The sequence below is a fragment of the Dipodomys ordii genome, unplaced genomic scaffold (assembly GCF_000151885.1).
Source record: "Dipodomys ordii isolate 6190 unplaced genomic scaffold, Dord_2.0 Scaffold5, whole genome shotgun sequence".
NCBI lineage: Eukaryota > Metazoa > Chordata > Mammalia > Rodentia > Heteromyidae > Dipodomys > Dipodomys ordii.
The window spans coordinates 26,506,701-26,518,000 of NW_012267221.1; the positions used below are offsets into that span (position 1 = coordinate 26,506,701).

General features: G+C 41.6%; 1 protein-coding gene across 2 annotated transcripts in view; it reads right to left on the reverse strand.

The window, feature by feature from the left end:
* Nfe2l2 (nuclear factor, erythroid 2-like 2) overlaps positions 1-10,704 on the reverse strand; it is a 31,415-nt gene extending 20,711 nt beyond the window's left edge. Inside the window, exon 1 of one of the 2 annotated variants that reach the window (XM_013030128.1) lies at positions 10,593-10,704. The gene's annotated coding sequence lies outside the window, so the exon portion shown is untranslated. Of the gene's footprint in view, positions 1-10,258; positions 10,469-10,592 lie in introns of those variants that run through there. The other variant, XM_013030121.1, reaches the window with a different exon arrangement.
* Between the last annotated feature and the right edge of the window lie 596 nt (positions 10,705-11,300).

Sequence of the window (11,300 nt, forward strand, 5' to 3'; positions counted from 1 at the left end):
GTACATACTCCTTCACATATGTGTCTTCAATGTAAAAATAAAACTGATTTAACAGAATAAATGTGACAGTATCTTAAAATGTCCACTGAAAGATCTTTAAGATTTGGAAAATATAGGAATATAACTACTGATATTAAATGTATTTTTCAGAGGATACTATTTCACTTAGGCTCGTGGTCAAAGAAAAGACAAATGGGTACAACCACTTTGCCTTCATAATCTACACTTTTTCCTTTATTCTTTCCCATCCTGAGACTTGAACTCAGTACCTGGGTGCTGTTCCTGAGTTTTTGTGCTCAAAGCAAGCACACTTGAGCCACAGCTCCACTACTGGCTTTTTGGTGGTCAATTGGAGGTAAAAGTCTCATGGACTTTCATGCATGGGCTGGCTTCAAATGAGGATCCTCAGGTCTCTGCTAGGATTGCAGATGTGAATCATGGGTACCTGGTTAAATTGTTTTCTTAAAACATTAAAATTAAAAGGGTAATGTTTATCTTTTTAGGCCCAACTCCTTGCAGCTGTGGACTTGGGTATCAGTCTAACAATTGCCATATCAAATAACATTGCTCTCTGTGTTAAGGAATCTGGACAAGTCACTCTACCTGACTAAATAGAATGAACCTATTCTATGTGGTCTCTAGAGTTTTCTATTTCTATATACTTTCTATGATCTCATTGCTTTTACCACCTTTCCTTGAGAATAAAAGTAATTAACAGGCATCCATCTGGGGAGATTTGGTACTGATGGAGTACCTATATAAAACAAGGAAGTAAGATTCTGAGCTTTTTTGGCAACAAGCAGAGACATCCAGGGTTAGCACTTTCTCTGGAAATTATATCCTCCAGGATTGCATTGAGGATGACACCACCAAGCTGGGAACATTTGGAATTGTGTGAGGTAGGAGTGGGGTGCTTCTTGGTAGCCATAATGATGCTAAGAATCAGGAAATGGGGACAGCCCTCTACTCAAAGAGAAGTTGGGTCCAAGTGCCAACAGAGCTCCATTTTGAATGAGATCCTAAAGGGAGGAATTTTAAATTCTGTAAAGGAGTTCTTATTTTATTTTTTTTAGCATCAAGCAAAATGCCCATCATCCATAGAAAAGGACAGGGAGGAGGAGGGAAAGAGTAAAACAAAAGAAGGATAGGGATTATAGACATTAAAAATCCTTATTCTGCCACAGTAAGCAGTGTGCCCTGAATAAGTGACTTAAACTATAAAAATGGAGAGGCTACCATATACTTAATGTCAAGATTAAGTTAGAAAAAATATATAGGGCTATACATTTATGTTCATTCTATATAGTACTAGCAGAGTTTCTATACACATTCATTTCTTTTTCCTTTTCTTTCTCATTAAATTTCTACAGTCAGCCCTCCTTATCTCTGGGTTCCCCATTTATAGATTCAAGCAACCTCAAATTGAAAATACTTAAAAAAAACCTCTGAATGCTGAATGATACAATTTTTTTATTATTCCTTAAACAATACAGTAAGAACTATTTACATTGAACTAGTTTATTATAAGTAATTTAAAGATGATTTAAAACACAAGGGAACATTTGCATAGATTATGTGCCAGTACTGCACTATTTTAAACAGGGAATTTGAGCATCTATAAATTTTGGGATCTACACGGTATTAAGAATCACAGGCCCTCAGATATTGAGGGGTGGTGTAATTAGATCTCTTACAACCCCAAAGATTGGCTCCCTTTAAAACATAGGAAGTGAGGGCAGGAGTTGGCTCAGTGGTAGAGGGCTTGCCTTGCATGCATGAGGCCTTGGGTTCGATTCCTTGGCACCACATAAGCAGAAAAAGCCGGGAGTGGCACTTACGGCTCAAGTGGTACAGCACTAGCCTTGAGCTGAAGAGCTGAGGGACAGCGCCCAGGCCCAGAGTTCAGGCCCCACGACCGACAAAAAAATAAAAAACAAAATAAAATAAAACCTAGGAAGTGAGTTGACAACATGAAGTAGTTTCCTCGATCTCCTCTAGCACACAATCACTGAAGCTTGATTGCTCAATTGTTATCAAGTGAACTTTGAAAACCTAAAGCACACACAGGCTCTAAGAGCCCCATACTTTTAAGAGTCTTGCCAGGACAGAACAGAGAAGATAAGAAATTTTTACCTCGGGGAGTTATTTCTACTCATATCCCTCAGGGAGGAAAGACTTTACCTGTCAAAGTCAATAGAAGTGATAGGTGGTTACCTAGTTCTTAGGAGACTTCCCTAACTGCTACATACTAGGGGTGGCCCTTGGATCAGTTGGGAAGCCACTGCCCCAACAATTCTCCCAAACATGCACTTCTAGTGAAGCATGAGGTTCTGTCTCTGGAAGAAAAGAAAGACCCACAAGCCTGATTTCTGCCCTGAGAACTAATGAGAGAACAACTTGTGTCATTGTTTTTTGTCTTGTTTTTTTAAAATCAGTCCTGGGGCTTGAAGTCAGGGCTTGGCCACTGTCCTGAGCTTTTTGCTCAAGGCTAGCACTCTACCACTTGAGCCATAGCATCACTTCTGGCTTTTTCACTTTATGTGGTACTGCAGAATTGAAGCCAGGGCTTTATGCATGCTAGGCTAGCACTCTACTACTAAGCCATATTCCCAGCCCTGGGCTTGCTCATTTTCACCACCCCACTCCCAGTGACATAAACTAAAATTGTCCAGTTTCAGTCCCTTGAGATTAGTTTTTCAATATGATAAAAATCATTTCATTATGTTTTACTGAGAATTACCAAGAACAAAAACAGTTTCTTCAAATACTGACAGTTTTTCCTATTAAAAGTAAATAAAACTGTAATTAATTTGGGAGTGGTAGTTTTCATCACCAGGATTTGTTTGTGTGTCCAAATCTGGAACTTGAACTCGGTATCTGACACTTTCACTCAATGCCTGGATCAACTTAGCCACACCTTCAATCTTCATCGCCAGGATTTTAAAAGATCAGTGAAAAACAAAAAAAACTTGTAGGACAGGGGGTTAAAAGAAAACATGTCATTCTTTAACACTCTAGCCATATAAGTAAGGCTTTGTGGATCTGGTATAACAAAAGGAAGCAAGAAAGAATAGAGGTCCTGCATAGGCCCTCAAACAATCCGTAGTAGCAGTATAATCCATCCTTATCCTATCACTCTACTCTGTGCCTGTTCTCCTCACAGAAGGCAACTATGACCAAAATCATTCCCACTTTAGTTCTCCCTCCCCCCTTCCCCCAGTCCTGGGGCTTGAACTCAGAACCTGGGCACTTTCCCTGAGCTGCTTTTTGCTCAAGGCTAGCACTCTACCACTTGAGCCACAGCTCTGCTTCCAGCCTTTTCTGTTTATGTGGTACTGCAGAATTGAACCCTGAGTGGTAGAGTGCATCCTGAGTGGTAGAGTGCATGCTAGGCAAGCACTCTATCACTCAGCCACATTCCCAGACTCCTACTTTAGTTCTAATGCCTTCCTTTGATACAACATGTTTATACTGAAGCAGAGCAAAAAAGAGAATATCAGCCTGGAAATATAGGAAAACTCCTTACTCCCTTTTTAGTGGGATGGTCACTGACATACACAATCAAAATAACTCCAAACTCAGGTCATATATCTCATATATCCCACGCTGAATGTCAAACTACATGCCTGACAAGGAAAGAAAGGACATGTGATAGAAGAATCCACTCCAGAAAATACAAATATACATTACATTCTATACAGCCTAAATGTAACACTGAAATTCTCTATTTGAAAGATTTTTAAACACATATCATGTGCATCACTAGTACAAAATTTTAAAGAGAAAATAAGATTTAAGATACCATTTTCAAGATCTTAAAGTAATAGAACATGAATTTCATCACAACTCCCTGAGAAGTGACTCCATACAGGATATATTCCACCAGAGAGGCACTGAACATGACTTTTGTTAGACCAAACATGATCTGCCCGGTAACTGTGGGGAAATGAGGAGGATGGCTGTGAGCACAGAGGGCTAGTAACTAGGCTGGCCTCAGATCTACAACACACCAAGGCCTTTTAAGTAGGACTACTGTGTTGTAACCCTCCCTTGTTTCCCCAACTTGCAGACCGTTTGGAATATAGACCTCAGTTTCAAGTGTGTGAACCAAAAACCATTCTGAGATGTACAAGAGGTAGTCACTGTAGTCAGGATACTTGGAGTTTATCAGAAGGATACTGAACAAAAAATAGAGCTGCTAAACATTACTGTTGAAACTTAGAGGTTCTTTGTAATGGAGAAAGATAATGAAGTCCAGGAACATAGAACACTCTGGAGTGCAGCAGAGTTCTGTCCTGGCCTTAAGAGTCCAACCAACACATTATCCTTGCCTCTAAGCCCTATATTCTCATTCACTTTTCATATTCTATCCTCCAATAATCCAGCCTGCAGGTTACCCATAGGCCACATTATTGAAACATGGAAAAATTCTGACTCACTTGGGGACAACCTTAGCAAGGTTATTACCCAAATCCTCCCAAGGTATTTATAGTGTTCAAAGTTGTGGTTACTGAATTTCAAACATTCACCAGAAACCTTAAAAAATAGTCCATAGATTTAGGCATTAATCACAGTGGTCAAATATAAAAACAATTATTTAAGCAAAACATCTAAATGAGCTTTTTTCTAAATTGACAACACTGAGGGATCCATAACAATAGCAGCTAAGCCCATTCCCAAACATTTTGATTGAAGTGTGTGGCATGGACATTAGTATTGTAAACACAAATGGTGAGATTAATATACAACAAAGTTTGAGAACCACTGTTGTAGGAAACAAAAAGAAATATAAAGCATGGAAGTAACAGAAATGTCCATCAACTGATGCTGAGTGGACAAATTAAATATGGTTTATTTACACAGTGGAATATTCAGTAATGCAAAGTAATGAAGACTTAGGATACATGTTGTAATAAGACTGAATTTTGAAAACATCTTGCAAAGAAGCTGGTCACAAAAAAGGCAACTATTACGTGGGTCTACATTTATGTGAAATGTCTAGAATAAGCAACTCCATAGTAGAAGAAAACAACTGTGAACTTGAAGAAAATGGGCAGTGGCTGCAGTGGGTTTGTTTTTTGTTTTGTTTTGTTGGGTCCGGTCGTGGGGCCTGAACTCTGGGCCTGGGTGCTGTCCCTCAGCTCTTCAGCTCAAGGCTAGCGCTCTACCACTTGAGCCACAGCGCCACTTCCAGCTTTTTTCTTTTTGATTATATGGTGCTGAGGAATCGAACCTAGGCCTCAGGCATGCAAGGCAAGCGCTCTACCACTGAGCCACCTTCCCAGCCCTGCAGTGGATTTGGAACGTCTTTGGTGGGACTAATAAACAATGGGGTTGTACAACTACTAATACACTAAACTGCCAAATTAAGTGGGTGAATTGTATGGAATGCGAATTATATCTCACATAAACTGTACACCTAGTTCTCAAGAAGCTTACAGTCTAGCTCTAGGGAGAATCAACCATACATCTAAGACAAATACTTGAAGGCCATTGAAGACAACTGCCTAAATAATACAAAATATAAAAGCAATACACTCAGGATAGCATATGACATCAAAGCTGAACAACCTGTTGTTTTTCTTTTCCTACTCACTTTTCTTCTCTGACTTGAACATCACTAGTCAGATCTTGTTAGTTGTTATTGATCCTACAAATTCCAAAGTCTCAATCTCTAATTTCATATAAAAGGAGTGACTACTCAGCATTGCCAATGGATTTTAAAACAGATTCTTCAGAATGCAAGTTGTTGACACGCTGTGATATATTAAAGAGTAGTCTTGATGGACATGGTGCTTCAAATCCTACTTATGTCCTGGATTTGTCTTCTTTACAACCATCGTCTGGGCCAAGTAAGGTGGCATGCTAACACACACACAGAAAGACTTTTAGGTCTAGAGCTGTAGTTTAGTGGTTAAACCCTTGCCTAGTGTGCACAAAGCCCTGGGTTAAATTATTAGTGTTCAACATGTATGTGCACACATACACAAAGACTTTCAGATATGAGGCTCTGCAACACACAGGTAATTATAGCATATTTGCTGTAATGATGGATTAGAAATGGTTCTTATCCTTCAAGAGTTCTTAAAATTATTAATGCAATCCATTAAGTTGCTGTGGTAGGAGCTGAGACATAAAAATTCAATTTTAAGACAGGATACTACCACTTAAACTGGAGCTGCACTTCTGGCTTTTTGCTGGTTAGATATTCTCATAGATATTCCTGCCCACAGTTGACTTTGAATCATAATCCTCAGATACAGCCTCCTGAGTAACTAGGATTTAGGCATGAACTGATACTTGGCAATTTTTAACTTTTCATTTCCAGGAAACATACCAGTAATAACCGCAGAAGTGCTGGCCTATAAGTTTAAAGTCTTTTCAATGTTTGTTGGCACTTATTTAAAAACAAGTAGCAATAAAATTGCAGTAATATTTGTTGATCAAAGTCCTATAGCACATTTAATTCAGAAAAATCAGACAATAATTTCTAAAACAATTAAAAAATAAACACTATAAAATGATTTTGAAATGTACTACTCTCAAAGCACTAAGTAAACTTCAACCAGATAGACTTGAATCCTTATGCTTGCTCCAATTCAGAAGTGCCAAAACAGAATTAGTATTTAATTTGAGCCAACTGATTTCTGCTAGCTGTTTTCAAGTCAAATCCCGCTCTGTTCTACCTACTTTCCTTCAAAGTAGTTTAACCCTAGCAGTCAATACCACTGTTCAACATATCCTCATTATAAAACTTATTTTGGTAGTAAGCCTAATATTTACTAGGCAGGCATTCTACCACTTGAGCCAAAACTTAATTTGGGTAACTACTTCAACATAAAAATACTTAAACATAAAAAAGGCAGTGGAGGCTGGGCGGTGGCTCATGCCTGCAATCCTAGCTACTCAGGAGGCTGAGATCTGGGGATCATGGTTCAAAGCCAGCTGGGGCAGGAAAGTCTGTGAAACTCTTATGTCCAATAAACCACCGAAAACCGGAAGTGGCACTGTAGCTCATGTGGTAGAGCACTAGCCTTGAGCTAAAGAGCTGAGGGACAGCGCCCAGGCCCAGAGTTCAAGCCCCACGAACAACAACAACAAAAAGTCAGTGGAACTGGAGAATGTACCAACTAACAAGGCAAATAAAAGCAAAGGCTCTAGTAGCTAAGAGATTCAATAGAAGAACACAGTCACTGGCAAATGTAAGTTAGAAAACCACCACTGAAATCCTGGAATTTTAAAAATGACTGTTGTATTATGAAATAGTCCTGCCTACCTAGATAAAATTCACCTATGTCTATTTTTTTTTGAGAAATACAGGAGGCAAGTACATGGTTGTTTTATTCCCTCTCACTATAATTAACAGGGTCCACCTTCCTCCTCTCATAGTTATTATTAACAGTTCTGCTAAGTGGAAAAGGTATAGACATTCATTTTTTTCATTCCTGCCTTTCAATTTTTCCTCAGGGAAAGGGAGAGCTTTTATACCTGCTTAAACTCTAACTACTCTGGGTCCAGTTTAGGGAGTGGTCATTTAGAATCCCGGGAGTCAAGCTATCTGGGTTTGAATCTTGTCAGCCACTCAACAACTGGGTCAAGAAGCTTGAAGATTCTTGGCCTTCTCTTTTTGTGCCTCCTTCCTAACCTGGAAACCTGAGACAATAGTATTTCCTGTATGGTTACTGTGAAATTATGCATGAGAAAATTATATTGCCTGGCATGTAGAGAAATACCCAATAACTTATCTATTATCTTGGTGCCAAATTCTTCTTGTCTGCTGAAAAGTTAACCTGGGTTCAGGAAAAATTAAAGATGAAGTATTTATGCAAAATCCCCTTTAAATGTCTTCAGTCAAGTCAGAGGACAAATCTAGGGGGGGACAAAAGTGCCTGTAATCCATAAGGGCTTCTTTTCTTATGCAGCTTTGTTAAGTATAATTAATCTCAAATAAAAATAAATATTACCGAGGCTGGGAAGGTGGCTCAGTGGTCGAGCACTTGCCTTGCATGCATGAGGCCCTGGGTTCAATTCCTCAGCACCACATAAGCAGAAAAAAAAAGCCAGAAGTGGCGCTGTGGCTCAAGTGGTAGAGCGCTAGCCTTGAGCTGAAGAGCTATGGGACAGCGCCTTCGCCAAGAGCTCAGGCCCCACGACTGGACCCAAAACAAACAAACAAACTAAATAAATAAACAAATAAACATTACCAAAAACTGGACCCAAAACAAACAAACTAAATAAATAAACAAATAAACATTACCAAAAAACAATGTATTTGGCTTTCAACTCTTCCTAGTAATCCTAAAAAAAGAAGGGTTGCTTGATAGCTTTGTTTTTAAGGACCCAGGTTAACAAGAAAGATGCTTCAAAATGGTCCTAGTTATTTTTAAGGCAGAAAGACTGGTAAGAATAGTGCATTTAACCCCCACAAGGCCTCAAAAGATTTTCCACATTTAAAACAAGTTGTTCTTCGCTTAATATTCATTCTGAAGATGAGCCTTTCTCTTTGTGTCTATTTAAAAATAATCTCATTAGTCCAAAATCAGCTTCATCCTTTATCTTCCAAACTATTTGAATCTCTCTAAGACATCTCTCAGAAAGTAATAGACAGTTCTATCTAATGGAGACACAAAATCTTTGGGTTTCCTTATTGTGCTGCTTAACAATATTCTCTTTTCTTAACAAAATTTAAATTAGCATATATTAATAATTCTATAAATGAGTACAGTGTACTTGACACAAGTTCATCCCCCTCTATTATATTCCCACACTATACCTCCCCTCCTCTTACCATCTTCAGAGTGAAAAGTTATGTATTAGAACCACGCCACTTTGGAGTTTCTCTGACTTTTGGTTAAAACTTTCAGCTCTATTCAATTCCTTCTGGACTACAAACTTAATTTTTAATAGACATGAAGCTGATTCTACATTTAACTTTTCCTACTCTTCAAATATGTACACTGATGTCATTTTTTTTTTTTTTGCCAGTCCTGGGGGTTGAACTCAGGACCTGGGCACTGTCTCTGAGCTTCTTTTGCTCAAGGTTAGCACTCTACCTCTTGAGCCACAGTGCCACTTCTAGCTTTTGTTGTTGTTAATGGTACTGAGGAATCAAACCCAGGGCTTCATGCATGCTAGGCAAGCACTCTACCACTAAGCCACATCCCCAGCTTTCCTGTCTGATTTCAAAGGTGGAAATGCCTTATGAATGGAAAAATTCACATGTAAGAGAAATCAGTACATATTTTATGCATTTCTGTATATGATATGCTGTTCTATGAACAGAGAAAAATTTAAAGACCGAAGTTCATTTACACTATGTATCCTTCAGCCAAATAAGCATTCCTATAGATTGCTAATGAACAGCAGACAATCAAAAAGTACTAATTTTCTTCTTTATACTAATGAGAATCAAGAGAATAAAAATCTTAATCGTTTCTGGGACCATGTTTAATATAAATAATATTATATAAATAATATAAATAACTTCGAGGAGGAAAAAAGGTATACTTAATGCACTGTCAGTAACTTAAAACCTTACCACGGCTTTAGGCTTCAATGGCTCACATCCGCTATCCTAGCTACTTAGGAGGCTGAGATCTGAGGATCATGGCTCAAAGCCAATCTGAGGAGGAAAGTCAGTGAGACTCTTATTACCAATTAACCATGAAGCTGGAAGTGACACAGAGGTTCACAGTGGTCAAGCGCTAGCCTTAAGCAAAAAAGCTGAGGGACAGCGCCTAGGCAGAGTTCAAGCCCCACAATCGACCCAAAAAGAAAAGAAAAAAAAAAAACAACAAGGACAAAACTTTTTACCACATATCTGAGATCTGCCTAAAACCTGACATTTAAGAGCATAAACAAATGTATTGTCCTATGAAGTTGCATTTTTCCTCGAATTGAACTTTATTTTACCTTAAAAATCCAATTAGTATGCCTAAAAATCCAAAAAGTACTCCTTTAAAAGTTCCTGCGAAGTGTGAACCAAGTTTTTCTTTTTCACTTTTACAAGAATGTATAAAACTTACTATCAAGTGTTCTAAACCACAAGTGTCTTACCCTCAGGCTCTTACAAAAGGAGAGGAACAAGCGAAGGAACTGAGGGGGCAAATCCTGAAACAAACCAACAAAAAACTATACAGGACCCTTGGGGGAAATAACAGTTGAAATCACAAAAACCTAGCAATAGCCAAAGAACAATAGACATTCTACTCTCCTCTTACCCGGGACAGACAGAATAGAACAGAAAATCCTGCCTTACACATTTTGGAACTGCACATCTGTCATGCCAAATCCAAAGACAAGGCCGCGAGGGGGGGGGGGATAACAATTGCGCAACAGATCCACAGCTCCAACTTGTCCCTCGGCCCCCGCACGAACAGGCTCGCACGCTACCAGGCAGGAAAGGGCCAACTGAGGGCCGCTGTGACAGCCAACCGGCCGCTGTCACCCGCGGCCGAGGCTCTGCACGAGCGTGGGCCACGGAGCTGCGCCGCTCTCCAAACAAACCCGAGTCCTCACATCTGAGTTCCCGGACCTCGTCCGCACTTTCTAACGCGGTGACAAGGGGACAACTTTGGGTCACCCACACCGACCCTTCGCCTGGCCCTTAGGAGCGGTGGAGCCCGGCCGGCCGGCCGCACGTCGAGGCTTCTGAACCCGCCGGGGGTCTCTGTGACTTTCTCCCCTACCCACCCCCCCGCCCCGCCCCGTGAGCTGGGTTTTCTAGAACATCGCTTTCCGCGCCGGACCGCACGCACGGGTTACGGGGAGGAGAGGCGCCCGCAGACGGCGGGGCTGGGTGAGCGCGCCGCCCCGCGGGGAGCCCCGGCCGCGGGGGGCGCAGGTCTCGGCCGGCCGCAGAAGACCTCAGCTCCCCCGAGAGCGGCCCCGTGACTAGGCACATTCCGGCCGGCTCCGGGACTGGGGAGCTACAAGGCCCCGGAAAGGGCCGGGCCGCGCCGGCTCAGACCGCTAGCGTCCGCCCCCTCCTGCCCCATCGCCCGGGGGGACGCGCGGACTCTGGGGGCTGGGGCAGGGCATCCCGGCTTCGGGGTTCAGGCTGGCGACTGGATGCGCTACCGCAGCCCCCCACGCCCGCAGCCTCCGCAGCCCCCACCCAGCCGCCCTCGGGGGTCGCAGGCAAGTGACAGCGGGACCGGCCGGCCGCCCCCCTACACCTCTTCCCGTTTCACCGGCCTCGCTGCGCCCCCCGCCCGGCTCCCGCACACACTCAGCGGCCGCAGGGCCTGGCCAATGCGCTCCCGGCTCAGGCCGTCCATCCGGGCAGCGCGGCCCACTCG